At 44.3% G+C, this 25,955-nt stretch overlaps 1 protein-coding gene across 2 annotated transcripts in view; it reads left to right on the plus strand.

Moving 5' to 3' along the window:
• Window positions 1-18,670: 18,670 nt before the first annotated feature.
• Window positions 18,671-25,955, plus strand: part of RAI2 (retinoic acid induced 2) — a 45,129-nt gene continuing 37,844 nt past the window's right edge. The window contains exon 1 of one of the 2 annotated variants that reach the window (XM_071749032.1): window positions 18,671-18,808. The gene's annotated coding sequence lies outside the window, so the exon portion shown is untranslated. The remainder of the gene's footprint in view (window positions 18,809-25,955) is intronic. The other variant, XM_071749040.1, reaches the window with a different exon arrangement.

The following is a 25,955-nucleotide window of genomic DNA, read 5'->3' on the forward strand; positions in this document are numbered from 1 at the left end:
TGTGCTGTTAACATCAGTGCTCCAAATGATCTATACTTTTTTCATGTTCTCTTTCTTTTTTTTTTCTCTCTGAATGCTCTTGGGACATATTTGTGGGGTTGTAAAATTATATTTTTTTTTCTCCAAAATGAATCTGAAATATGACTCCAATGTCAAGTGATCTTATTTTACTTAAACAAAGTCACTTGAATGTATACTCCACTCCCCACCTCCTGGGGAGAAAATATTTATGCATTGAATTCTTCAGTAATAATTTAACTCCAGTGTGCCTACCACTCACCAGAAATGCCAATGACACACATATTCTTTTAAGTAAAATGGTGTATTTGGGTCTTTAGGAGAGTGAAAGTAGAACAAGTCCAAAATTGGAGTGTTTAATTCCACAAGTAACTACACAGAGCCAGGAAGCATTTCTTTTGTAAAGTTGCAAGTGTCTGTGCTCTGCAGGATAAGGTTTGGGATCAAAAAGAGAAAATCTCTTGGTTGTGAGCCCAGCTTCTCTCTCCCACTCTCAGAGTTGTCACCCCATAAGTCCAACCCATGATCTTTCTCATCTTGCATTGCCACAGAGATGTGCATCAACCTCTGGTCTTGGCAACTGTGCTACATACCAGGCACTTTCTCCCCCCAGAAGTCTAAACTAAGTTTTGCTTCCCTTGACCTTTGGCCAACACTCTCTGTCCTACCATAAATAATTCCCCACCTTTGTTTAAACTGTTAAACTGAAGGTATTTATTGCTTGTCATCATATTCCCTGGGATTTTCCTCTTTCTGCTAAACATACTGGTGATCTGTAGTCACTCTTCATAAGCCTTACCCTCCCCCTCTGTCTGTCCTTCCATCGGTCCCTCCTGACCCCATGGACAAGGAATGCATTTTCAGCCAACCTACATGGAAGATGAACTTGTCTCTGGAGGGGTGGAGAAGGAAGGGCATGGTGGTGGTCCAGAGGGCAGGCTCATCACACACAGCTTACAGAGCTCACCAGATCCTCACTATTTTCTCTTGATGAGTAGCTACCCATCCCATGTAACCCTGCTCCCAAACAAGGCTATTATGCCAAAGATGCAGGACAGTCAAATTTCATTATCCCTTCTGCAAAACATATGGGGGAAACAAAATATTGGAGGATACTCCAGTGACAGCTAATGACATTACCAAAATTACTATAAATATCATCCTTAATCTAATAAAAGCCAGTATATAAAAGGCATTAAAGCTGCAGATGCTTACTGTGCTAGGGGGGAACCCAATGAAGCTTTACAGATGTGTCGTACTGTGAAGTCATATTTGCATAATAGAAAATGAATGCTGGTTGTATCTCAGATTTCTGCTGCTTTTGAAGCCAGGGGGATCTGGACATTACATTTAGTGAAGATCTTTTTAGATAGCCCAAGGTTCAGGCAAACAAACAAAAATACAAGTAAGCCACAGGCCTAACAAAAAAATTCCCAGTGAATGGTCACTTTATCCCTTGCTAATTATTACCTAGGCTACTCTGTCATGTATTTAATTATCATCATTTCTATTGAAAGCACATTTTGCTGAACTGATGCTAACTGTGGGGTGAGAACCAACAAAGTAACATCAATCAGTTAATTAACTGGCTAACACATTTCCTTCCTTCTTAATTTATGCTTTTGATTTTCATTTAGATGCTTCTGGGATCTGAATTTTCAGGAGGTTTAGTTCTGGGCAACTGGAGGTAGTGTAGAAGATGTTTTTGTTCCCTCATGGGGTCTGGAGCACCACAATGAACACTTCTGGGAAATGAAATAACAGGTGTACATTTATTAAACACAGGCACAATCCTGCAGACTGCTAGGGAAATGAACAGAGTCAGCACACCTCCCACCACTGGGCTCAGGCTCCCCCTCTGGTGCCCACAAGAGCAGGAGATGCTCCTGGATTTTGGCACACTTCTTCTTCCTGAGCCAGGATATTTCCAAACCAGTAGACCTACAACTTTGGGCCTCTATGAGCATAAACCAAGATCTGGGTGATGCTCTGCTTCCCTTACTGTGTGCTCTCCAGTGTCAACCAAGAGTTCTACATTGCTGGGACTATGGAAATCTCATTAAAATGGAGAGAGTCTAGTAATATTTTCATTTGACCTCATTCCAGAAATAGGTACAGAGCTAAGAAAAGAATCTGGTGGGGCTTTATGTTTTGCTTTAGTTGTTTTCTGTTCCTCTATTTGATTGCCTCACCCAGCAATGACTCCCGCCAAAGACTACTTAAACTTCAAGCATGTCCCTGCCTGAGCTGTTCCAACCTTCCAGCAGCCCTATTTTCAGCTGCCCTGGCTTTGGTCATGCTCCAAATACCCTCTTAGGTGGGATGAGAATAGCACTTTTTTTTGGTAAAGCAATCCAGGTCTGTGTTACATATGGGTGATGCTGGTGGAAAGGATCAGCCAAGTGTTTTCCAGCCACCTCATGCAGCTGGACTACATGGAAGGAGGTACCGATCCAGCAGTGTGGGTCTCCCCCCACCCCACAGCTCTTTGGAAGGAGATTTCTGGGGCTGTCCTAAATGGACCGTGATGGGAATATCAAGGCAAAAGAGGGTGATATGGTCCTGGTAACTTGGCATGAGGATTCTAGAGGTCTGTGGACATCTCTGTTCCCATAAGGCCCACTAGGAGTTCTGTATGGAGTGGGACAGAAGAGTACTATCTTAATGGTGTAGTTGAGGATGGATTTCATTAGACTGCACAGTAGATTTTACCTGGCATGGGGCCTACATGTGGTCTCCACTGGAAAAAATGGATTTTGCTCTAAAAGATTATGTGGCTGGATTTATTTATGCAGCAATTTGCATGAATATATTCATTTTAAAATTAGTCCCCAAAAAGCACTAGGAAAAGAAAGAGGCTGACTGGAAAAAGGATTTCTGTTCAGCCTTAATTTAAAGTGGAAAATAATGCTTGTACTGCTACATGCCAAATATATTAGAAGGATTTGAGATTATAATATAGAGTAGGTTAATGGCAGTTTCATAATCTAATCTGCTGTTGAATTCTGATTTTACCATCCATCTCTCCTCCTCAGGCTTAGGAGGTCTTTGTGTTTCCGTAAACTCAGCAAACTGAGAGTTCAGAGTTGAAAGCTGTGATTTAAATTCACCATGTTGCTAAGTGCTCAGGCTTAAGAGCAGTGAATAACTGCAGTGCATGGTCTGTTATACTCCAGGGCTTCCCCAGCTCCCTGAGACAGCAACCAAATCTGTCCCAAGGATTTGCACCCCATTCCCCACGGGCCGGTGCCCATAGGTTGTCAGATGTTCCTGTCTCTTTTGCAGTGGCACCCATCAGGAGTGCCTGCATGCCTGTGCTTGAGTAACTCTTTGGAGATAGGAGACACCACCAATTTTAGTTTTAAATGTAATTCAGTTTCTCTACCTTCAGAGGTAAAGGATATCCAAAGGCAATCTCTAGAAATGCAGACTACATTGAATGGGGCTCCTGGGCGTCTTCTTCTCTGGGGGGAACATGCAGGCAGCCAGATTCCTCTCTTTCTCCATTTTCTCAGGGAGAACAGCAGCAGAGAAAACGATTTGTTGGTGTGGACCTCATGGGGACCTTTGGTATGTGACTCCAACCCAGCAGCACAGCCCCCCAGTTGGTTCTCTGGTGCACTTTAAGAAGATGCTGAGCATGTTGTGCTCCATTAGGAACAGATCTGAAGTGCAGAGGCACCACATTGCCCTGGGTTTTTCCAGCTGTGGGAGAGAGAGGACACGAGCTGACTGTGCCTCTTAAATGATGCTTTTAACTCTGCTCGACTGGAAATGTTGAAAGACACAGCGTGGATTTAGTACTTTGATATGTATGGGGGAAGACTGGGGAAGGTGGAGGGGGATGTCTGACAGTTTGGAAGGGGGAATATTTAAGGAAGATGCAGAAGAAGAAGTAGCAGTCTGCAACTGGTACGCCTAACCTACAAATGTCAGCTTTACAGAGCCAGCCAGTCTAAAAATAACCTCCAACTGTCTCCCAGCTACTCCAGCAGCACAACGAAAGCAAGAATGGTTAAGAAAAATCACCAGAGGGGGAAGAAGGATTCTCTGTCTGGGTTTTTTTTTTTCATTTGTTTGTTTGAAAAAAAAACCCTATGCTTTGAGAAATTTTTGATTAAAAAATTAAGCAAATACGAGGCTCTCACAAAGGCTAGATACAAGTCAGCCTTGGTTTTAATTGTATTTCTTCTATTTATTTTACCTTGGAAAGGCAGCATAGGCTGAATTCCAGGTGTTCCTTGGAATGCTCTAAGTGTAAAATATGGGTATCCTTGCAGAAATGCATAAGAACATATCCCTCCATCCAGTCTAGACTCTCTTTCTAGACTCAGCATTTTAAATGAGAGTATTTAATATCTCTCCCTATAATTTGCATGCTTTTCTAAAAGCAGTTTCCCTGTTCACCTAAGCCCTATGAACTATTCTTTTCTCTTTTCAGCAATCACTGAAACATAGGCAGTCTGTGGCAGCATTGAATTAATCCATGATAATATTTCAGTATAATTTTAATGCACGATCGAGGAATCTGTAGGTGATTTCCCCACCCATCTCCCAGCCTCCCCATCTGCAGCCACTGCTCTATAGCAGGTGCGTACTGACTTCAGTTGCAGTAAGAGCCAGGATAATACCATCACCTTTCCACCCCTATGCACTAACATTTGGTATGGCAAACCAACCAACCCAAATGGAAAGACCTGACACAGGTGACATTGTGAAAAAACAAGCAAAAATGCTTTTAGAAGACATGAAAATGAAGTACATCTCCAATGATATGTAAGACTGCAAATATCCATGAGATGGAACATGCTGCTGGAGATTAGATGAACCATTTCTTCTGTTAATACTACATAATTCTCCCTCCCAGCTAGGTAGGAATGATGATGCCATGGGATTTCTTCTGCTCTAAAATGAGCAGTTTTCCAGAAGCTGACATTTTAAACAGTTAAGGCTGGGAAGTACAATTTGAGACTTGAAACATTCATTATCTGCTCTGTTATACTCCTCTTTTCCACCTTGTCAGTGGAAAAATCTCCAGTGAGGTTCTTGACAGATTCCCAATGGCTTATGGACCAAATGGTATATGTGTTGCTATAGCAATGACAGTGAGAAAAGGGTCATGCTTGCTCCTGGTGATGCTGCTGCTCAGGAAAGATCAGTGGCAAGGATGTGGAGGAGCATGACATGAGGGAAGCCAGGTAGGAAGCAGGGAAGTTCCTTTATCTTGATCTCATAAGACTTTTGCTCTAGACCCTTCACTAGCTTTGTTGTCCCTCTTTGGATGCAATCCAACACCTCAATGTCCCTCTTGTAGTGAGGTGCCCAAACCTGAACACGATACTCCAGGTGGGGCCTCACCAGTGCCAAGTACAGAGGCACCATCACTTCCCCTCTACTGCTGGCCACACTATTTCTTTTACAAGCCAGGATGCTGCTGGCCTTCTTGGCCATCTGGGTACACTGCTGGCTCATAGTCAGCTGGGTGTCAATCAACAACCCCAGTGACTCTTCCTCATGGGGAAGCAGTGTTGGGTACTTTCATACATGTTCCCTTTCTTGGTCTGCACTGGTCTTCCAAGCCACACAGCAGCATGCTGAATTCACTAAAGCCTGGGGAAGTAAAGACAATACAGAACTGTTGGCAATAAAACATACATATAGGAACATTGGAAGAAAGTGCACAAGGCACTATTAAGCTGTTAATCGATTGAATTTTCCATGGATCCACTGGAATCAGCCCCAGAGATGGATGCACACTCTGGAACTGCAGCCAGACTTGGGCAGACCACAAGCTTTGGGCTGCAGTCATTCAATGTTTCAGTATTGCAGGAGCTCCATATGTGGCTCAAACATGCCAGATGGCCTAAAACACACACTGTCCTAAATACTCCAACACCACTCCCACCCTGCAAAGCCACTGAACACCAGGCACATAGTAAACAGAGAACTGAATCCCTTCTGATGTGAGCTAGCAATTGCAAAATTGAGTACTTGGTTCAAGAGATCACATCTCCAGTTTATGGGGCAAATTGATTTGTTTTACTCACTGATGCCCACTTCCCTAGTTTATTTAAATTACACCTCTCTGGGAGGGCTGATGGCAGGAGTGCTCTGGTGACTGAGAGCCAGAGCTGTTTATATTTACATCATTGGTCTGAGTCCAATGGAGACTGACAGTGAAAGAAAATATTAGCCATCTGCCCAATGCTTGATAGTCTTGCTGGCAATAAAAATAAGAATGAATTAGATATGGAGACTGCCTGAATCTGCCTTGCTAGGCTTGGTCTTCCAGCCTGGAAAGGGTTTTCCTTGTTGAAGAGAGCTCTCAGTCTTCTTGCCACTCTTACTAACTGCTGTTAGACCAGCAGGAAACTCCAGCAGTCTTCACCAGAGTCAGCTTTTCTGAACACCAACTTGTTACAAATATTGCAGGGAAAATATTGAAAAGGGGAAAAGAGGATCTCTGTAAGGCATAGCTCTTTCTGGTGATGCACAGCACTGTTTATGAACTAACTACCAGCCTGTGGGTTTACCTCCCCTTTGCCAGGAGAGCTACAGCAGAGGGACAGCTTGTCATGGGAGTCACTTCTCTGCCTAACAGGTTGCCTTTGAAACTGCTGCATAATTGAGGCAGCTGGGACCACATCTCACTAGTTAAAACCTCTCTTCTCTGTTTGACTAAGAAGGTAAAATATCTTCAACCTAAATCTGAGGGTGGATGCATCTGAGAATAAATGATGTTCTGCACCTTGTGTAAACCATTTGGCTCAAGGAAGAATCCAGCAGTATAGATGGTATGGTGAAGACTGTTTCCATGCCTGGGTGGACAGCATAACCCATCTGCTCTGGCTTGGCTACAGACCATGATGCTCACCTGGGAAACTTTAGGACCAAGGGGATGAGCAGTATGCCATGCTGTGGCCTGGGGGCTTGGCCCCCTTTCTCCTCAGCTGTCCAGGCAGGGATCCTTGGCACACGTGTGTGTTTTGAGAGAGAAAACATGCACTGGGGTTGCAGGCCCATCCCTGCAACCTGCTGGGTAAAGTGGGCAAGAGGAGCTGCAAAAGTGATCACTCCAGGTGGCAACTGGATCCCCTTGATGAAGAGTGCAGCAGGCAGCACCATACCTACAAGCAAAACATATCTACTGCAAGCAGTTGTTGGATGCCCAGGTATTTGTCTCTGCTCAACTGGACCAGTGTGTTTCAATAAATAATATCCCTTGCTTCTCATGCAGAATTTCTATGCTTTCATTGTGTATCTCATCCAGAGAGGTCCCTACCACAAATGATGGACTGACATCATGCTGGCTACACTTTCTCACATAAGGCAGTAATAAATGCATGGAGAGGTACCATGCCTCGGGGCAATTTGGGCACTGTGCAAAGGTCACTCTCTTCAGACCCTAATTGCTCAGCAAAAGTGACATTTAAATTGCATATCATTAAAATCACAACGAATTTATTTACCTCCTCCCTTATTTGGATCGGTTTTGCATACATTAGAGGTTTGATATATTGCATGCTATGGAGGTCAGGGTGTGTTTGCATCATAAAATAATATCTTGTGGAATCACAGTGACATGGGGTGTCAGGCTCTGAATATTACTCATGCACTGGCTGCTCTTGTGTGAGCTGTCAAAAATCCCAATGGCTGGGGAGGGCCAATGTCTTACAGCACTGAGCTTGGTAGGAAGATGGCATGGCAGCTACTTTAAGAAGAGCAGGTGATACTGCAAATGTAGCAGGCAAATAATACAATGAACTCTTCAACAGTGAAAAGAAAGTTGCAGCAAGAAGCACACATGAAAACACATGCCTGTGCATCTCTGATCCAGTTCTGAATCATATCTTCAGAGCTGGCATTGACATAAGTGTGTACAAATGTGTGTAACTAGGTATCTTTCTGTCTGTCATATGTGTGTGTGTGTGTGTATCTCTATATATTTCTATCTCAGCAGTGCTCAAGCCAATATTTTTTTAGGAATGGGATATACTGCTCATCTAACATGTCTGAAAAGTGTTTTCCCCCTTGCTTGCCATTAGACATCAAACACAACATTTTAGCTTCATCAGCCTGAAAACTATATTTGCCATGAGAGCTGCTATCATAGCATCTCTGTGTTCCTACTTGCTATAATATGATTAGTTGACAGCAGACAAGCTAAAAGCAGGTTCAAATAAGACAGAATGATCTCAGGTAGCCTCAGTATTCTCTGTTTCACTTATGTGCATTCATTTCTTTTGTTCATGGAGTTATTTACTTATCTTTTAATGTACTTTGGGACACATAAACTTGTGTACCATATGAGACAAAAAAGGTTTTGTGACTATAATCATCACAGCCTGATTTCAGTACCAGGGGCTGATAGAAATCTGGCTTGCCTTCTAAGCTGAAGATGAAATAAATCGAATTAGGTATTTCTCCATGTGTTTAGCTCCCTTCTTCTATGCAGAGGCAGTGGAGGACTGAGGACTTTCCTAAAGCATGCAGAAAATGTTTATTTGATTCTTTACAAGGCCTGAACCAAATCCTACTGGACTCTTTCCAGTCCACTGAATTTTGGGGTGGTTTGTTGTTTTGGTTTGGTTCAAGTTGGGGTTTTTTTTTTGGTCTTTTTTTTTTTTTTTTTTTTTTTTTTTTTGTCTGTTTTTTGTTGTTGTAATTTTTTATTTTGTTGAAATTTTGTAGTTTTTTTGTACTGGGGTTTAGTGTGTGGGGTTTTTTTGGTCTTTTTTGTTTTTAATTAAAGCTGGGAGAATGTTTTTGGCAAGTAATGAATTTTTCAAAAACTGCTGTTCTGAAGAAGCAGCTTATAAAAATGAGTCCAACTTGGTAAACAGACATAACTGGGAAAGAAATAGAAAACTTTTGTTAGAACATAACTGAGACTTTCAATGTTTTCCTTTGGAAATGTTATATTTGTTCCATGTGTGACATTATTTTAAAGCTATAAGAAGGGGTCTGGGGTCTCTAGGATGGTTAGACCCCATAGAAAAATCTCTTATTTTTCTTTGGTATTCCGGATTGGTCACTGAACAGATGTGTCCTATGTGAACTTCTTATTCTTTTCTCTTTTCCACCCCTTCTTCTCTGTTTGTATTGCTTTTGCTTGCTCGCTGCCAGTCTTCACAACTTCCATTGCTCTTCCCCAATATGGTTTTCAGATGAATCAATTCTGAATTACTAATCTCCAAATTTATTGGAGGAAAAGATGTAACCATCAGCTGTCAGAAACTTCTTATATAGTAGCTTATGCAAAACAGCAAACACTGATGGGTGACGATGCTTTCCTGTACTCATCTCAAATCATACTGTCAAGGAGACTAGAGGTAAAATCTCTGACCTGCATGATATCTGCCAATTATTTCCCCTTGCACATGTATAGGGAACAGTGAAGAGCCAAAATGGGCAACAGTCTCTTACCCATAAAAGAGCCATCAAAGTGTAACCCTTCAACCCTTCAATGTTGCTGCTGGCTGAAACTCCAGGATGAAGGATTCCCTCTGATCAAAGAAAATCAGGTCAGTGAGGGCTGCATTTGCCTTTTCTGCCACGGCCTGTTCCTCATCTTGGCAGATGTGTGAAGAATATTGCAGCCGGAGAATGTACCCGAATTTCTTGGTTTTTCTGAAGACCCCCTTTTCTGAGGTCCCCAGTTGAGCAGCAGGGACTGGCTGGGTGAGGGGTACAGGGGGACTTTAGCAGACGGGAAGGCTGATGTGCAGACTGGCATCCTTCTCACAGTCCTGCTGTCACACTCCTGGCACGACCTCTCAGTGATGCCAGCTTGCTGTTTGGGTGCTGCATGGAAGACAGGAGCACAAGAGCATCTCCCCCACGGGGCAGTTCAGCTTGTGCTGTGAAGCAGGAGCAAGCTCTGGAGCTGGCAGCCCCCCTGGCTTTGATTGTCTGCAGCTGGCTTCTCTTCTGCATGTTTGCTCTCAGCTAGGTTGCTTCTGGGAAGCCTGTCTGTTTGACCTGTCTGCCTCCCTCCTGACACTGAGCTTCTCCTTGGCTGCTTCATTTCCTCCCTGGGAGCCTAACAGGCAGCTTGAAATCTCTCTCCCCTTTGGGCTTCCAAGTGACTTTCCATCTATTTAATCTATCATTAAGACTTAATGTAAGGACTTCCTCTCAGAAAAAAAAAATAAAAATCAAGAAGCAGAGTGTTCTTTTCCTTTTATGATGTTGCCTGGTTTTTAGCAACTATGCTCAGATACTTGTTTGCCATCTATAAGCCATCACTCAAATGCCTGTACCAGCCATATACAGGAGTTTCCCCGGGACACCGCTCTCCCTTTCTTTCCTTTTTTTTCTCCTGCCCAGCAGGAGTGAATGGCATAATGGTGGATACTGGGAATAAACTCTTGAGCAGTGGAAAAGCCATCATTAGCGCTGACAAAAGCAGCTTTTGAGGCTGAGCCAACATCAAATCAATGAGAACTGGTAGGAGAAGCTGTTGTGTTTATGAACAGCTTATAAATGCGAGGTTCAGGTTATCACTGTTTTTTTTAATCAGTTAACTTTTGTGATACTCTCTATAGCTGGGTGTAATATGAAGGTTTCCTCTCTATTTAAGCACAGATACCTTTGTCCCAATTTGTTAATTATTTCTCCTTAGGTGTAGCCAGAGGCTTCCCCTAATTTATTTCCAAGCTATGTAACTATAACCATCGCTGTCCTTACCCTCTCATCTTCCACAGCCCCGCCACACTCAGGCTTCCCCCCTGATAGCACCTGACAGGCCAATGCCACTCCAGAAGGACAAGGACACACCATTTGAAAACTCAAGAGGAAAGAGCTAGTCTGCTCTTTTCGAAGGAGGATTTGTCACAATATCTCTCCCAGCCTCCACAGCCAAAATGTGCGCTGACCACAAGGACCCCCCTTTCACCTTCATCCATGGAAGAATTTAATTAATCTTCCCATATTGGTAGGAGAACAACACTTCCTGAAGAGAAAAATAAATGTTAATTTCCAGAAGTAATTAACAGGCACTGAATGAGACGAAAGGGCTTTCATCAAAATTACCAATCAGCTCAAATTTGAAGAGAGATTCTCTCCTCCTCATTGCTTCTTCATCTCATTCAGCCAGTCCTGCTGAATTAGTGCCTAATAGAGACTCAGACATATTCATATCCTGTCAAATTCCCATCCTCCCAAGGAACTGTCCCTTTCAAATGGTAATACAGAGGGCGTACGATGTGTGCTCGTTGTTTTTTCGGATTTAACAGCTGGCTGTGTGGCACCAAGAGTAGCTGTGGAAACTTAAATAGGGGCTGTGTGCATGCACGTGTGTGTGCGTGTGCACGTGTGTGTGTAAACGCCTGCTCCTTTGCAAATCATACCCTGTGTCTTGAATAATGCTCTTTTTATAAATCTTTGCAAGCTAATCCTCTTTTTAGACCCCCACGGCTGCTGAGGGAGAGAGCAGTACAGCTTTAGAGCAACCATGAGCACAGTCTCACCCCAGGACTCAGCTGTGCAACTCCTGTCTCAAACAAGTTCCTGCTCAGCAGATGACAAGGGCCACCAGTGGTACCAAGGTGCTGGTGGCCCTTAGGAAGACTTAAGGCTTTGAGAAAGGCTCCTTTCAGACTGTCTTCACCTTAACTAACTGCAGGACACCTCCAGGGGGTAACTTGTTATTACATGGCTTCAGATGTTCTTAGCACAGCTCATCAGGTGATGGTCTCAGGGTTGGTCTCCACAGAACAATATCAGGACTGAAAGCAGGAGTCCTTCCAGGTCACTATAATATAAAGGTCTCCCTCCTCCTGCTTTGTTAACATTTTGGACATAAGCCAAAGACCCATGGTGTTCACAGGGACATTTCCACCAATTCCAACTGGATCTGGCCCTGTATGTAATATGAAAATCCTGGGGGACCCCATGGTGACAACCAACGAGGAGTTCTCCTAGTGAAACCTTTTTGTTTCTGTGACTCCAAGGCACTTCTGGAGATAGCACTAGATGGGCACAGAGCATGACCTCCGTTAACAATACACACTACATGAAAGCTAATAATTCTGGCTCAAGCATATTCAAAATGGGATGCTTGAAGCAAAACTAATGCATTATTCACTTCTTGTTGGGAATACAAGGATACAGACATAGACATTTGAGCCTTGGGCCTTTTCTGAAATGAACTGTACGTGAGCCCAGTGGACTTACGGCAGCACAGTGGCTCTCACTGACATAGATTTTTCATTACTAATAGTATTTAAAATCTTGCCCTGTGATCAAATAAAACCAAAAATGTGGGTTTGTGTGTTCAACTTTGCTTTCTACTCATAAGCAGTGATGAGAGATGTTCCTAATGCTGTATTCATTTCCCTGGTGTAAAATATTTCTTTCCTTCACCTTTAAAATAAATCAGACAAGTATTTGACAAAAGTCAGAGGGTCAAATAGTGCAAAAATTGCCAATTTCTCAGTAAGTAGCTGAAAACAATTCTGAACAGAGCACCAGCATGATCAGGTCTGACACAACATGCAGGCCCTGCTAACATAAAGCTTCTCGAAAATAAGGACTGTAAAAGAAGGAGAAAAAATGCTATCTTATATACTCACACTATAGAAATAAAAATCTTTTTTAAAGCATTTCAACAGCCTTTGTGAAGACAGATTTACCAAAAAAATCAGTTTGGGATTCACCTAATTATATGTAGACAGCCTGCAATATAGACACCTGCCTCTGAACTAATCACCCTCTGATCCTTTTGTGGTTAACAGAGAAACATAGACACTTGGGGGTCTGGATTTATCTCTTCCTAAAGTAGATGTCTAAGAAAGGTCAAATGAATCACATCCTAAAAGTGCCTGTTTCTCTCTGCTAACCATACAGGTTGAAGAGTGACAAGCTGAGATATAAATTAATACATCATAGACATGATGTAAATTAATACACCGTAGACATGCAAGCCTGTTGGCTGCTGGGGAGGTGAGGGATACTAATGTGCACCCCTATACCTCTCTCCACTCCAGCTAAAAGGTCTGCAGAATAAGACCAGGTAACGCCTCCTCCTCTTCCCCAAAGACAGATTTCCAGGTTTTATTCAGATGAGAAATTTTTTGTTCAAGGTGTTTTGCCTTACATCAGCTGAAATGCTACTGTATGCCCAGACCTGTACAACAGGTCAGGGCATATAAACTGATTTTACAGGTGCTGCTACAAAGAAGGATATCACAGAGTTTTGGATCCAGCAGTTCCAGCAAGCAAGCCCGATTTGCAGCACTGGTGAAGCCTTATTGGAGACAGAAACATCTTGACTGGATCCCAGTTACTTCTTTTACAAAGTATGTCTTTTCAAAATTATTTTGAGGCCAACTTCTGATCCTAGCTGATCTTTAAGTGTGACTGCAATCACACTTGATTTAGCATTATTTTAATTTAAATTAATTTAAATTTAGCAGCAAATCTATCATATGGCAAATTCTCTTTAAGATCTCTTAGGGGACTGATATGGGACACACTTTTCCCTGCTGGAAAACACTGAAATGTAAACAGCAACAGAATTATAAGTATTACTTTTATCCAAAATTCTCACTTCTCAGCTTCCCTATGGCTTAACCTTTTAAAAACCCACATAGTGATGGTATCACAGGCTCCTGTAATATCTTTGTTCTTCTCAATAATTGCTTTCAGGATCAAATTATGGCCTGATTTCTAATGAATGTTTATACTTTTCAGTAAAATCAGAAATAAATGTGAGAATGGTGTCACCTGAAGTCACTGTGCTTGATTACAATGCCCTTGAGTTTATATTTTTCATGTTTGACCTCAGAAATGTTACTTAAAAAGCATTTCAATTTCAGATGACCTCAGACAAAGGCAATTTTGAAACTAAAAAAAAAAAAAAGACAAAATACATTCACATCTGTTAGCATCTGCTCTTTTATAATAAACGATTTTTAAAAATACAATGAGATCAGGCTGACAAAAACTACATCGAAAATCAGTAGGTACTATGGTCAAATTACAAGCAACAAAGCTGAGCTTGGTGATTTATGATAATGTCACTAAAACCTCTTGATATATTTAGCAAGTGGTAATGGTAAAGGTTATAATCCCTTTGAGGGACAATAGTGATGAAATAAACCACGAGGGTCAAGTGGATTATGACCTCATGAAAACTCGAATAATGGAGATGGAGCTTTATAAACTTCCTTATAACAGATAATGCCTTAAACAATTTTAAAACTGCTTACTACTCAATTCAGACTTGCCACGGGCTTCCAATTGCCTATATATTATTAGAGGAAAAAAAGTGGAAATTATTTCTACCACTATGAACCTTGCTTCTGCTCAGATCCCCCATTTTAGGTGCAATGAGCACACTTCCTGTGCTCCAAAGGTCCAGAACAGAGAGCATGAGCCTGTCTTTTGGTTCTCCCCACCCTGCTTTTGTAGGGGGGGAGGCTTACATAGAATTTGTTATTCCAATTTAAAGCTTGAAAGGCATCCTGGATCTCTATGATAATAACCACACCTAGCAGCATTTATTTTACTACTGTGTAGTATTGTCACGGGATCAAAGTGTTTCTGTAAGACCAAGTATTAAGGCAAGATGCATGATACTGCTGATTGGTCTCCATGCTTCACAAAAGGCAAAAGCAGCAGACTATTGGTATGCTCACCAGCATGGCCAGTACATGAAGTTCATGCAAATCCTCTCTATGTAGTTACCTTAGCCACATGGCTTTACAACAAAGCTTGAAGGGACATTCAGAAGCACCTCATGCCTGGATTCATGTTGGGATTCAGGTGGAGGATGGGGACTCTGACAGGCAAATGGTGACTATCCTGATCTACCTAAACACTTTTTCCTGCATGAACAGCATGAGAACAGTAAATGAAATCAGTCCCATAAAAGACCATGTCCATGAGTCTTTTGACTAAGGTCACTCACGTACATAGCCTGGGCTCCTTCACTTGCATTCCTGCTGTAGTTTGACTCCTCCATTTTAAACCACCTCACCACAGCAAGTTTTTCTCCAGGCTTTGTGTCAAGATACAAACTATGGAACAGGCAAATTCAGAGAAACTGCATGAATAAAGCAGCCATGCTAAGGCATACCTGCACAGGTTTATAAATGAGTCAGAAAACCATAGAATCATAGAATCACAGAACAGTTTTGGTTGGAAGGGACCTCAAAGATCATTTACTTCCAATCCCACTGCATGGGCAGGGACACCTCCCACCAGACCAGGTTGCTCAAAGCCCCATCCAGCCTGGCCTTGAACACTGCCAGGGAGCAGCAGCCACAGCTTCCCTGGGCAACCTGTGCCAGTGTCTCACCACCCTCACAGTGGAGAATTCCTTCCTACTGTCTAACCTAAGTCTTCCCCCTCCCAGTTTAAAACCACTAACCACATGCATATAGGAACAGTTCCTCTGTCATAAGCTAGAGAAGTGCTTGAGGGTGTGCTATCTCAACTTCCAAGACATGAAGGAAGAGAGGAGACAAGAAGATAACAAAGATAACACAATGCTTACCCACTTATGCAGCAGCATTTGCAGTGGTAGGCATGGGAGACCATCAGGCTGAGATGTGAACGGGACAATCAGCTGCCACTGACAGAAGGATTTTTGATTGATTTTAAATTAAGGTCACTATCCCCAGGCCACAGCTAGATTTGATTATTTCTGTCACATTTTAGAAGGGTGAGAGAAACTTGTTTGCAACCATCTCTTCAGTGACTCTGCGTACTGATGTTTTTTCCAGTGGGCTTTGACACAACTTCCACAAAGTGCCATGCATCTGTGCAGCAATGCCACTCTCTCACTGAAAAGAGTGGACGTCTTCAAGAACTGAATTTGAATAACATGTTCACACTATTACAAGTTTATGACATCATCAGCAACATTATCCTCTCCACCCTTTCTTGAAAGCATGAAACAGCAGGCTTATGATTTCATACCTGTGCATATTCCATTCCACGTGTGATGTCACACAATCCATACAGGCCTTAATTAATACATTTGACAAAAACCTTTCCAGTTCTTGATGTAAAGATTGTAATGTAATCCAGGCACTCATGTGATAGCTGACAGTTAGTTGAAACACTAACTCCTCCATTCTTCCAAATGAAAACCTTTTTTCTGTTCTCAAGCACGCCTGTTTAAAGACAGTTTTGCTATTGCACATTTTGAGTGACCACCTCCTCCTCATGTTCCCAACCACCATACCAAGCTGCCCATTTGGCTATCAGCATTATCAGTTTGTTTACAAGATAACTCCACCTTACTGTCCCGATACCTTCCCAACAGCCACTCATCCTATTTAGCACAAGATTCTACACAATGCAGGCATTAGGAAAGCTATGGAGAGCACAAAATTAACCCATATGAGACATGAAGTCTTGGAGGTGTTTTCACTGCTGTCAGGTAAATGGCAGCTATCAAAGGACACAGAGAGAAAACTGTAAGCAGAGAGCAAGCCTAACAGTGAACTATTTGTGGTGGAGATGCTTATCTGCCTCAGCTGTGATTTGGCTGCCCTCCATAGATTTCTCTTCTGTAGGTTCATCCATTCTCCCCCACAAAATGACATAAATGACATCAACTGCCCACTGTGAGATAGATAGCAAGGGGGTCCGCAGTTGTGTTTGCATGAAGAATCACCTGTTTACAGTCAGGAGAAGCAGCCACCTGCTACTTTCATTTAGTGGCCTCCTCCTCTTGTGCTAGAAGTCACAGCTGGCAGTCCCTGCTCACTCTCCCCATGCTGCTCATGAGTTAAGGAACCTCTGTCACATCTTCCCTCAGGTGCCTCTTGCCAAGCAATATGTACCTTACTGCAAAGTCTTGTCAAATCATGGAACATCACTGCCAGCCTCCTCCAAACCTTTTCCAGCTCTACAGTGGCCTTTTTGACAAAGAATCATAGAATTCCTATGTTTGAAAAATACCTCTAAGATCATCAAGTCCAACCATTAACACAGCACTGCCATGCCTACTACTAAACAATGTCCCTAAGCACCATTTCTTCACACCTTTTAAATACCTCCAGGGATGGTGACTCTAAATCATGGCGTCTCAAAATCATGATGCGACCAGAGCTCCAGAAGTATTCAGGATGCAGCTGCATCACAGATATGCAGACAAGTGTAAAATTTGTTTTCTTCTCCATTGCTTTCCTAACAAGTCCTAACATTTGGCTCACTATTTTGATCACACCAAGGAAGTTGACATTTTCCCATCTGTGTTTGTCTCTGGGCTTTCAACCTGGAGAAAGCAATGTCCAAAATATTTCCACGCTGAACTTTTTTTGCTGATAGGCAAGAAAGAAGTGACTGACAGGAAGTGCACAGTTGTGCTGTTTGGGGAAAAACAAAAGAAAACAAAACTTGGAATAAGAGTAGTTGATGTTAAATTCTGTGATGCTCCAAAATTCACTCTCAGGCAGATTGACCTAAATTCCTATGGGCAATGAGGAAGCCACATATTTGGAGCATCTGAAAGAAAACTAGACAAATGCCCATAAATTATCCTATGGAGGACATTCCTACTCTCTTTCGGAAGATGGATTAGGCAGATGACCTACTAAGTTTTTTTTTTTCTTCTTTCACTAATTCCCACAATGTCATGAGTGTGTGTGCTTTACCCTTTCTTAAATCATAATCTGTTTGATCCAGCACCAGTCAAAGGTTTTGAAACGCCCATTAAACCGCAAGAGGAAATCTCGAGCGGTTTGCTAATATCAACAGAGAGCCAGATGGAATTACAATCATCTTTTATGTACATTTGAGGACATATTATGTAATACTATCCACGGATTTAGTTTAATGCACCGCACCTACCAATAAGCTGCTGGCAACACTCGCAGAGATTTGAAACCTCAGTGAAAAACTCTCTTGCCCTCGACAAAACCATTTTAAAGTCTGTCATCAAGAGGCTTGGGATACTCAGAGTCTTGTGGAAAAATGAGGGCAAAGCAGATCATAGAATCACAGAATGGTTTGTGTTGGAAGGGGTCTTAAAGGTCATCTACCTCCAACCCTCTGCATGAGCAGGAACACCTCCCATTATCCCACTAGTCCAGGTTGCTAAAAGCCCCATCCAACCTGGCCTTGAAGACTTGCAGGGAAGGGGCATCCACAACTTCCCTGGACAAACTGTTCAGGTGTCTCACAACCCTCACGGTGAAGCATTTCTTTCTAATATCTAATCTAAATCTATCCTCTTTCATATTAAATCCGTTCTCTCTCATCCTTTCACTACATGCTCTTGTAAAAAGTCCCTCCCCTGCTTGCTCGTATCCCCCTTCAGGTAGGATAAGGGAAGCCTTCTCGTCTCCAGGCTGAGCATCTCCAACCCTCTCAGCCTGTCTTCGTAGCAGAGGTGCTCCAGCCCCCTGATCATCTTCGCGGCCCCGCTGTGGACTCCATGAGATTTATTAACGAGGATGACGCTGCCTGCTGCAACATCTTCCTGGGTGGTACGGTTCCTACCCCACGTATCCCTTGCCGGTGCATGCCCTTCCCACGCCCCACGCCCCCCACAAAAGCCCCCAAGAGTTGGGGGCTCGGGGGTGGGACAGACAAGCGCCTGTGGGTGGGTGGAGCGAGCCGGGGTGGGCAAGACCCGGGGTGGGCCAGTCCCGCCCCTCGCTTCTCGCCCCTCCCCGCCCCGCCCGGCGCGGGGGGAGCGGGACGCGGTACCGGGCAGGGCGGCGCGTCCCCGGCGGCAGCGGCGGCGGCTGTGGCCGGGGTTGACAGAAGCAAGCGACGGCTGCGGCCCCCATGGAGCCCAGCTAGGGGCTTGCCTCACCCTCCACCGGAGGTAGGTACCGCGAGGCGACTGCGCGCCGACAACCCCGGGGCGGGCGGAGCGGTGACAGGTTGGCCGGGGCGGCGGCGTTTTGCGGGAATCAGCCCCCCCGCCTCACGCCTCCATTCCCCATTGCGTCCCACCCGCGGCCGGGCTCTGCGGTACCGTGGGGAGGACGGCAGCGGTTCCGCGGTCCCTTCTCCGGCCCGTGACTATTGTTTCTGGTGGCGCCGAACGGGCGCAGCGAGACCCCGGCGGAGGCTTTGTGCGGGTTGTCCCGGCACTGGGGGGCTGCGGCGGTGGGTTTGAGGGGTGGGAGGCGCGGAGGACCCAGGCAGGGAGACGGACGGGGCGAGACCGTCACCATACGGGCAGAGCGAGCCACCACCTCCCCCACCTTTTCTCCCTCCTCCCCCTGCCTGCGGAACTTCTCCAAAATCACGCCCGTGGGTGCGTGCCGCGTCCAGGCATCGCCCCTCCACCCCTCCCGGTTTGTGGGGACTGCCCCACGGGAAATAAAACACGGCGGGTCACAGCGACTTAGAGCGCCCGGATCCACGGGTAATAAAAACAAATAAATAAATAAATAAATAAATGTAGGATGGGTTTCAAGATGGGCGGTAATGGGATGAACTGGGGTTTCTTTAGTAGCTGGTCGCAAGCCAGGAGGAGGTGGTTTTAGCCTTCTGAAGTTGGGGCAGAAATTCTTCCCGCTGTCACCCGCCTTCTCGCCTTCTCGGCGAGGGCTGCCGGGAGGACGAGCTGTCACCTGCATTCCCCTTCACGGCTTTTTCTGGAGGGGGCTGACGCGGGGCGTGGGTCACCCGCGCCGCGAGCTTCGACCAAGCGTCGTGGCGAAGAAGTTCTGCATCCCTCGGGGGGGAGGGATGCTGCAGGGTGCCTGCACCCTGGGAGGGAGCGGCGGGGCAGTTGTTCCCCTTTTCTCATTTCCCCCCCCCCCCCGCCCCCCCTCTTTTGGAGGAGATTGGTTTGGCTTTGATTTAGTCGCTGTTGTTGATGTCAGTTTTCTCACATGCCATTCTCAATCAGAAGTATTTTTTAGAAACAATGCTTAAAATGCAGGATTCAAAATACAGTTATTGTCTAATGGGGTTGTGTTGTTAAAGAGGAAAGAGTATCTGGTTGCCCATGAATTCTTCAGGTATTTTCCGTTTAAACTTGATGAGGAAATATTTTTTCTAAGTAAGTCATTTCATTTAGTGCTGGCAAATTGGTTTAACATTTAAAGTAAAGATTTCCTCACAAACAGGCTACTGAGAGGACAGTAGTACAGAATAAAAAATTGGCATGCTTCCTTTTTTTTGTTGGTTTGTTTTTTTTTTTTGGTTTTTTTTTTTTGTTTTTTTTTTGTTTGGGTTGGGGTTTTTTTGGATTTGTTAGGCATAAATTTTGAAAAGCTTTTCCTTCTTTTTTATAACTCTGCCAGTGGCCCTGGTTAATCAGATGTAACTACAGTAACTAGTCCAGGAAGCTGTCGATAGCCTGCCTGTTTTCCTCCTCAGCTCTGCTAGAGCAGCCTCTTCAATTAATGCACCCTCACTATTTTGTCCTTGGTATCTCTGATGGATATTGTAGCTTTCCTGTGAGAATCTCCAGTGGGACTCTCATGGGGACACTAAAATCTCTTTCACCTTGAGAGATGATTGAAGCCAAATTTGAAGAGGGGATAACTGCTCGAATTAACTGAAGAGTGATGCCTAGTTTCCGTGTGTACATTAAATTCTGGAGGTGCTCCATCCTCCAGAGCTATCCGGGTCAGACCGGGAATCACCCCAGTGATGGGTTTTGCAGGGTCCTGATCACTTCTTACAGAAAATCCAAGTGATAAGCTTTGGCGACGCTCGTGGATCGCATTGCAAGCACGGGCTGGAGGATGGAGCCAGTCATGTGTCAGGCATGATGTGTGCAATGAGCGGGTTGCACTGAACACACTACAACTTCAGGAAGCTGGCGTTTGCTGTGCAGAGCCTGCAGCGGTGTGAATTACAGGGAAAAAATGCATTCGCATGTAACAAAGGCGGCTGGCTCATCTCCTGTGCAAGGAACTCGTATTTTTTAATTTTTTTTTTTTTTAAATCTGGCTCCTGTTTCTGCCTCTGCCACGAATTGCCGGTGTAGCTCTGGGCAATCCATTTAATGTTTCCCTGCCTCCCCACTCCTCATCTTTGCCTGTGACCCGCCAAGTGTGCTTGCCTGTACCAGGCTGGCAGTTCAGATGCCAACTCAAACCCTTTCCTTTCCCCTGTTGACTTGCCCACAGCAGCCCCATGAGAGGTTGTACCTAGCTGCATCGAGGGGATAGAGTTTGACATGCAAATGCTGATGCTGGAGCCAATAATACAGATGAAGCAGCCTCACAACGATTTATCAAAGATTTATCAATCTCTAATCCTATCCCTCTTCTAATCTGGTCATCCTCTGCTGCTAATCAAATCTCCTGGCATCTCTTGAGTGGCGTTTGGCTGCGTGCTCGCCCTCGCGTGTGCTGGCCTGTGCCAAAGCAGGGAAGTGGTGGCAGGGGAGATGGGCTGAGTATCACCAGCTCTTCAGGACAGAGACCATCTGTCACTTGAGGTTTGTAAAATCCCTGGCACGAGAGCAGCCCGGTGTGATTTAGAAATACAAATCGTAGCTAGAGGGTAAATTGCAACAACATCACAGGAAAATGGATAGAAAATGGCACCTCGGGCGTTCCTGCGCAGCCAGCTGTGTGCACGTCAGGAGGGAACGGAGGTGGAAGGGTGCAGCTCCCTCGGCGGAACAACGGCATTCTTATTTTAGCATGGAAGACAGCCAAAGATAAGGAGCTGTTGTCATCCGGCTGGTTGGAGGATAAAAAAAAAAAAAAAAAAAAAAAAAAGGAAAGAAAAAAAAAAAAAAAAAGAAGAGGAATAGAAAAGCTGTGTGGAAATAGAACTATTTTGATGTAGGTAGTAAAGGAAAGAGAAAAAAACACCAGATAACCTTGCAAGTGATGGGCTAGCCACATAATGCTGGCAGTACAAGATTTCTCCCATAAAATCCAGAATGATCCTAATTAAGCCCAGACCCTGTTAAATGACACATGGCTTTATTTATTTCAGATGTTTCTAGGTCCTAAAGATGGGGCCAAATGTGAAGAGTTTGATGTGGCAGATAGTTTAACCCCAATTACTTCTACATAAATCACGTGATTGTTACAGGAGCTGAGCACATCTGATGGGTGCCCCAGAGCTATTGATAAATATTTTTTTTTTTCATTATTTTTTTAATTTTATTTTTTAAAAAAAACCCATTTAAAAATCTCTGGTGGTGCAAGCAAGGATTTGAGGGAGAGGGGTGGCCACCCTTTCCACAGGAAGAAGGATGGAGATGCAGGAGCTGTTGTGATGCAGTGTGCCCACCGGTCTGTATGCGGAGGCAGCTGAAATGGTGGCTTTGTAGAGCAGGCAGCCAGAGAAGGGAAAGCAAAATGGGAGCTGACAAATATTCTTGTTATGAGACTGGGGTGGATGAATGATTTATGGGGGTACTTGCTATATTTATTTATTATTTATTTATTTTTGAGTGGAAGGAGTCTGCTGGAGATATGTGGTGCTAGCCACGAATGGCTTTGTTTTGAAATCAGGCTGCACTGGGTCACCCCTCCAGAAATGGCATCTACAGAATAGCAATACAGTAAAACACTTTTCAGCATTGTTTGGGTCTCGTAGACTGTCTTCACGAGGAAAAAGTTTTCCTCATTTTTTGTTTAAAGCCCTAGGCCTAATTTGTCCCATCAGACTGAGGATTTCAAAAAGGCGGTGGCTGTATGGGAGGTCCTGGGCTGTAGATGATCACAGTAAACCTGTCTTGTTTCTCCTCAGGAATTTCCATTCCTGGGTTTGCAATATTGCCTGTCCTTCCCATGGCACCAAGCAACTCCATAAATAGGCCACTCCATGCAGGATCTGCTCTGCTGAGTGATTTAATGTTGCTTGTTAGACCTAGTTTTCCCTTTTTTCCCCCCAAACAGGTTTATCCACGCTATTGTTTAACTTGTAACGTGGTGTGGTGAGTTTACAGCATGACATCTGTAGGATTTTGCCAGTCCTGGGGGTGATCAGTTGTCCTGGGGTACCCCTGCAGCAGCCACCTCTCCACAATTCAAGTGCAAGTGATAAAACCCCTCTGAACTGGACAAGTTTCCACTGCCCTTTTGGTTTTGCTGGTTAATAGGGTATGTAGTAGTTTAGAAACGCTACTTCATGGAATCAGATGTGGGGCTAAATGTTCTCAGGAATTACCCAAAGAGCCTGAAACAAGTCTCCTGTCCACTTAACCCTCCTCAGGAAAAAATGTCCTTCAGCCTGGTGGATTCCAGGTCCCTGTGTTGCTTGCGCTACCCTTGAGGTGGTTAGAGAGCAGTCACTATAGCAGAAGGCAGGTGGGGGCTGTTGGCTTAAAGAGCACATGGGTTTGAGTTTGAGTTCCCCCTTCCCCCCCATGGCAGGGCACAAAGATGTCAGAACAAGTCCCAGGACTGACCACATCTGTGAATGTCTTACTACCTTGTTATCTTGGAGCCAGTGATTGGGGCTGAGCTCTGATAGGCAAGAGAGGTGAAGGAACTTTGCTGTGACACCTCACGGAGTCTCCGTGAAACCAGAACCCCCTCAGGCATCCTCGGCTGCAGATCCAAGTTCATTTGGTCAGGCTGGCTGTAAAGAGCAACCTCTCCTCTAACATCTGTTTGTGCTTCTACCTTTTAATTACTGATTCTCTTTTTATTGTGGCATGGAAGCAAAGAGGTAGGAGAAGTGTGGTGGCTACCAGGAGGGACAAGAGAACAGTGGCTCTTGCCTGCCTGGCAGACAATGTGCTCCTCACAGCAAAGCCAGGTTATCTGGGGGGTATAGGTCTTGCATTCCATCAAAAGATAATTTGTTAATGGCCAGAGAATAATCACTTTACTCGAAAAAGCCTCTCCAGCTGCATTGCACCAACTGTTCTTTTTCAGCCTCTGAATCCTTAATGACAGTAGCAGGTAATTTCTCTTTCTGTGTTTTTTTAGCTGCAATGTCCTATTTTCCATGAGTTTATTGAAGAGATAATAGAAGTCATTACAGAGCTCCTTGTCACCTTTCAGAGAAGAAAACTTTCCCCTGGTTGAAGAACCAAGTTACTTGGTGACTGACTCAGACAATAGTGACTTTTTGTAGCTCATCAGTTATTCATCTGTGCTTAGTGAATCAACTAATTATCTAGAGAAGCGTTACTCAACTTATGAGTCCTTGAACATCAGAAGATGGTGAATAAACCAGTCACAAGCAGTGTAACAACAGCACATATGCATTCTATTGCATGTAAGCAAAAAACTCCAAACTGTAGGGTCAGGAGTGGCAAAGTGAGAAATGTATACTCAGTGTGTTTATTTTTATTTTTAAATTTGGTTGTCTTTGACAGCTTATGTGACAATACTGCACCAAATGATCCTTGGTTTAAAAAATAGTCAGGTGGTCCTTTGGTTAAAGAAAAGATATTGAAGAGTATTGAACTAGACAATGAAGGGCAACAAGAATGGATAATGTGGAAAAATAAGTATAACGTAAAGTATTTTTTGTGTGCGTGTGATACGCATCTTTGTGGTTGTTGGTGGTGGGTCACTTGCCATAGAGCTTAATCCACACAAGGCCTCTGCAAAGCTAACAGGAAGAGCATCACTGTCTGAATTATAGATGCTCTCAGCTCCAGCTTTGGTGGTGGGGCTGGAGATCAAGAGGCAGCTCTTGGCCAGGGGCTCTGCCCCACCAAAAATGGGAGAAGAGGACTACTGATGTGGCTGAGCCTTGCTCTCTAGGCTGTGGGATGCTGAGAGGATGCCAGAAGAAAGTAGGAAATTCTGTACAGATACATGTTATTGTATTTCTTTTTTCTCTAAAAATTCTTGTATACTTCCAAGGGAAAAAAATGAGAAGGTTCATCCTTTGTTTGGAGGAATTTTGTCTGTGTTACTCTCTAGAGCAGATGTCTTTGGCAGCTTCAGAGATGGTTACTGCAGATACCAAGCCTGTTGGACCCACTATGTAAGGTGCCTGGCCTTGGGGTTGAGTTTCCCATGAATCTCATGGGAAACCAGTCAGAAAAGAGGGCCTCACCCTGAAGATCAGTGGAAGAATGGGTCTTCAGCCATGGAGGGTCTCCTGAGTGGGACAGCAAAGGGTTCCTTTGGCACAGGATACTCTCTGCTGGAGAGACCATATAGTGTGTAGGTATTAATAAATGTATACATGCACAGGCACGTGCTCATATACTTGCACAAGCGTATCCCAGAAGAAGAAAAGCAGAAGAGAGCCTTGCTGTTGTAGCCACAAGGTGCTGTTACCTCACTTCTGGTCTCTGGGGCTGGATGGAGGTGCCTCATGCTGGTTTGGTACAGGAGGACCTGTGTATGGTTAGGGTGGATTCATAAGGCTCCCATGATGGAAAAAGCTGGGTTCTTCATGACAGCTTTTTCACATTATGCGTGCAGAATACATGCAAGGATGTTGTTGTCTCTCAGGGCCGACAGTACTTTCACATTTTCCCCCCTGTTTTACCTAAGGGGCTGCCCAGTTTGTGGAAAATTGCTTGGCCAAGCTCCAGTTGTGCTGGACCAAAGCCATGTCAGTAGGTAGAAGAAAGAATTGCAAGGAGTTGTATTCCACTCACTGAGGAAATGCATCTACCTTTTGTTTGGGTTTTCTGTTTAGGTCCTTGGGTAATTTTTTGGGGGGTGGATGTTCAGGTAGCAGCCATATGTCCTCCCCTTATGTGTTTATCCATGAAAGCCCCCCTTGTCTTTTAGGCTACATTTGGGCTGTCACCAATGCTTTCTGTCTTCAAAAAGGGGATATTAGATTGATGGGGCTAGCCCTGGATACCATCAGATGCTAAAGAGAAAAAAGTGAAAGCAGCATATGGCTGTGTGCCAGGGTTCCCCACATTCATAGTGTGTAACTGCAGAGCTGTGCTGTCCCCATCCCACTGGAACCCAGTACAGCCTCTCACTCGGAACAACCAGTGAAGTGAAAAGAAGAGGTGGATGTCATTGATCACAGACAGGCTGCAGACATCTTAGATTTGCTTTGGTTCCTGGAGAGGTTGGTCAACACTTGCTTCCCGTTTGCTCTCCAGTGGA

This window comes from Heliangelus exortis, chromosome 1 (assembly GCF_036169615.1).
Source record: "Heliangelus exortis chromosome 1, bHelExo1.hap1, whole genome shotgun sequence".
Taxonomy (NCBI): Eukaryota; Metazoa; Chordata; class Aves; order Apodiformes; family Trochilidae; genus Heliangelus; species Heliangelus exortis.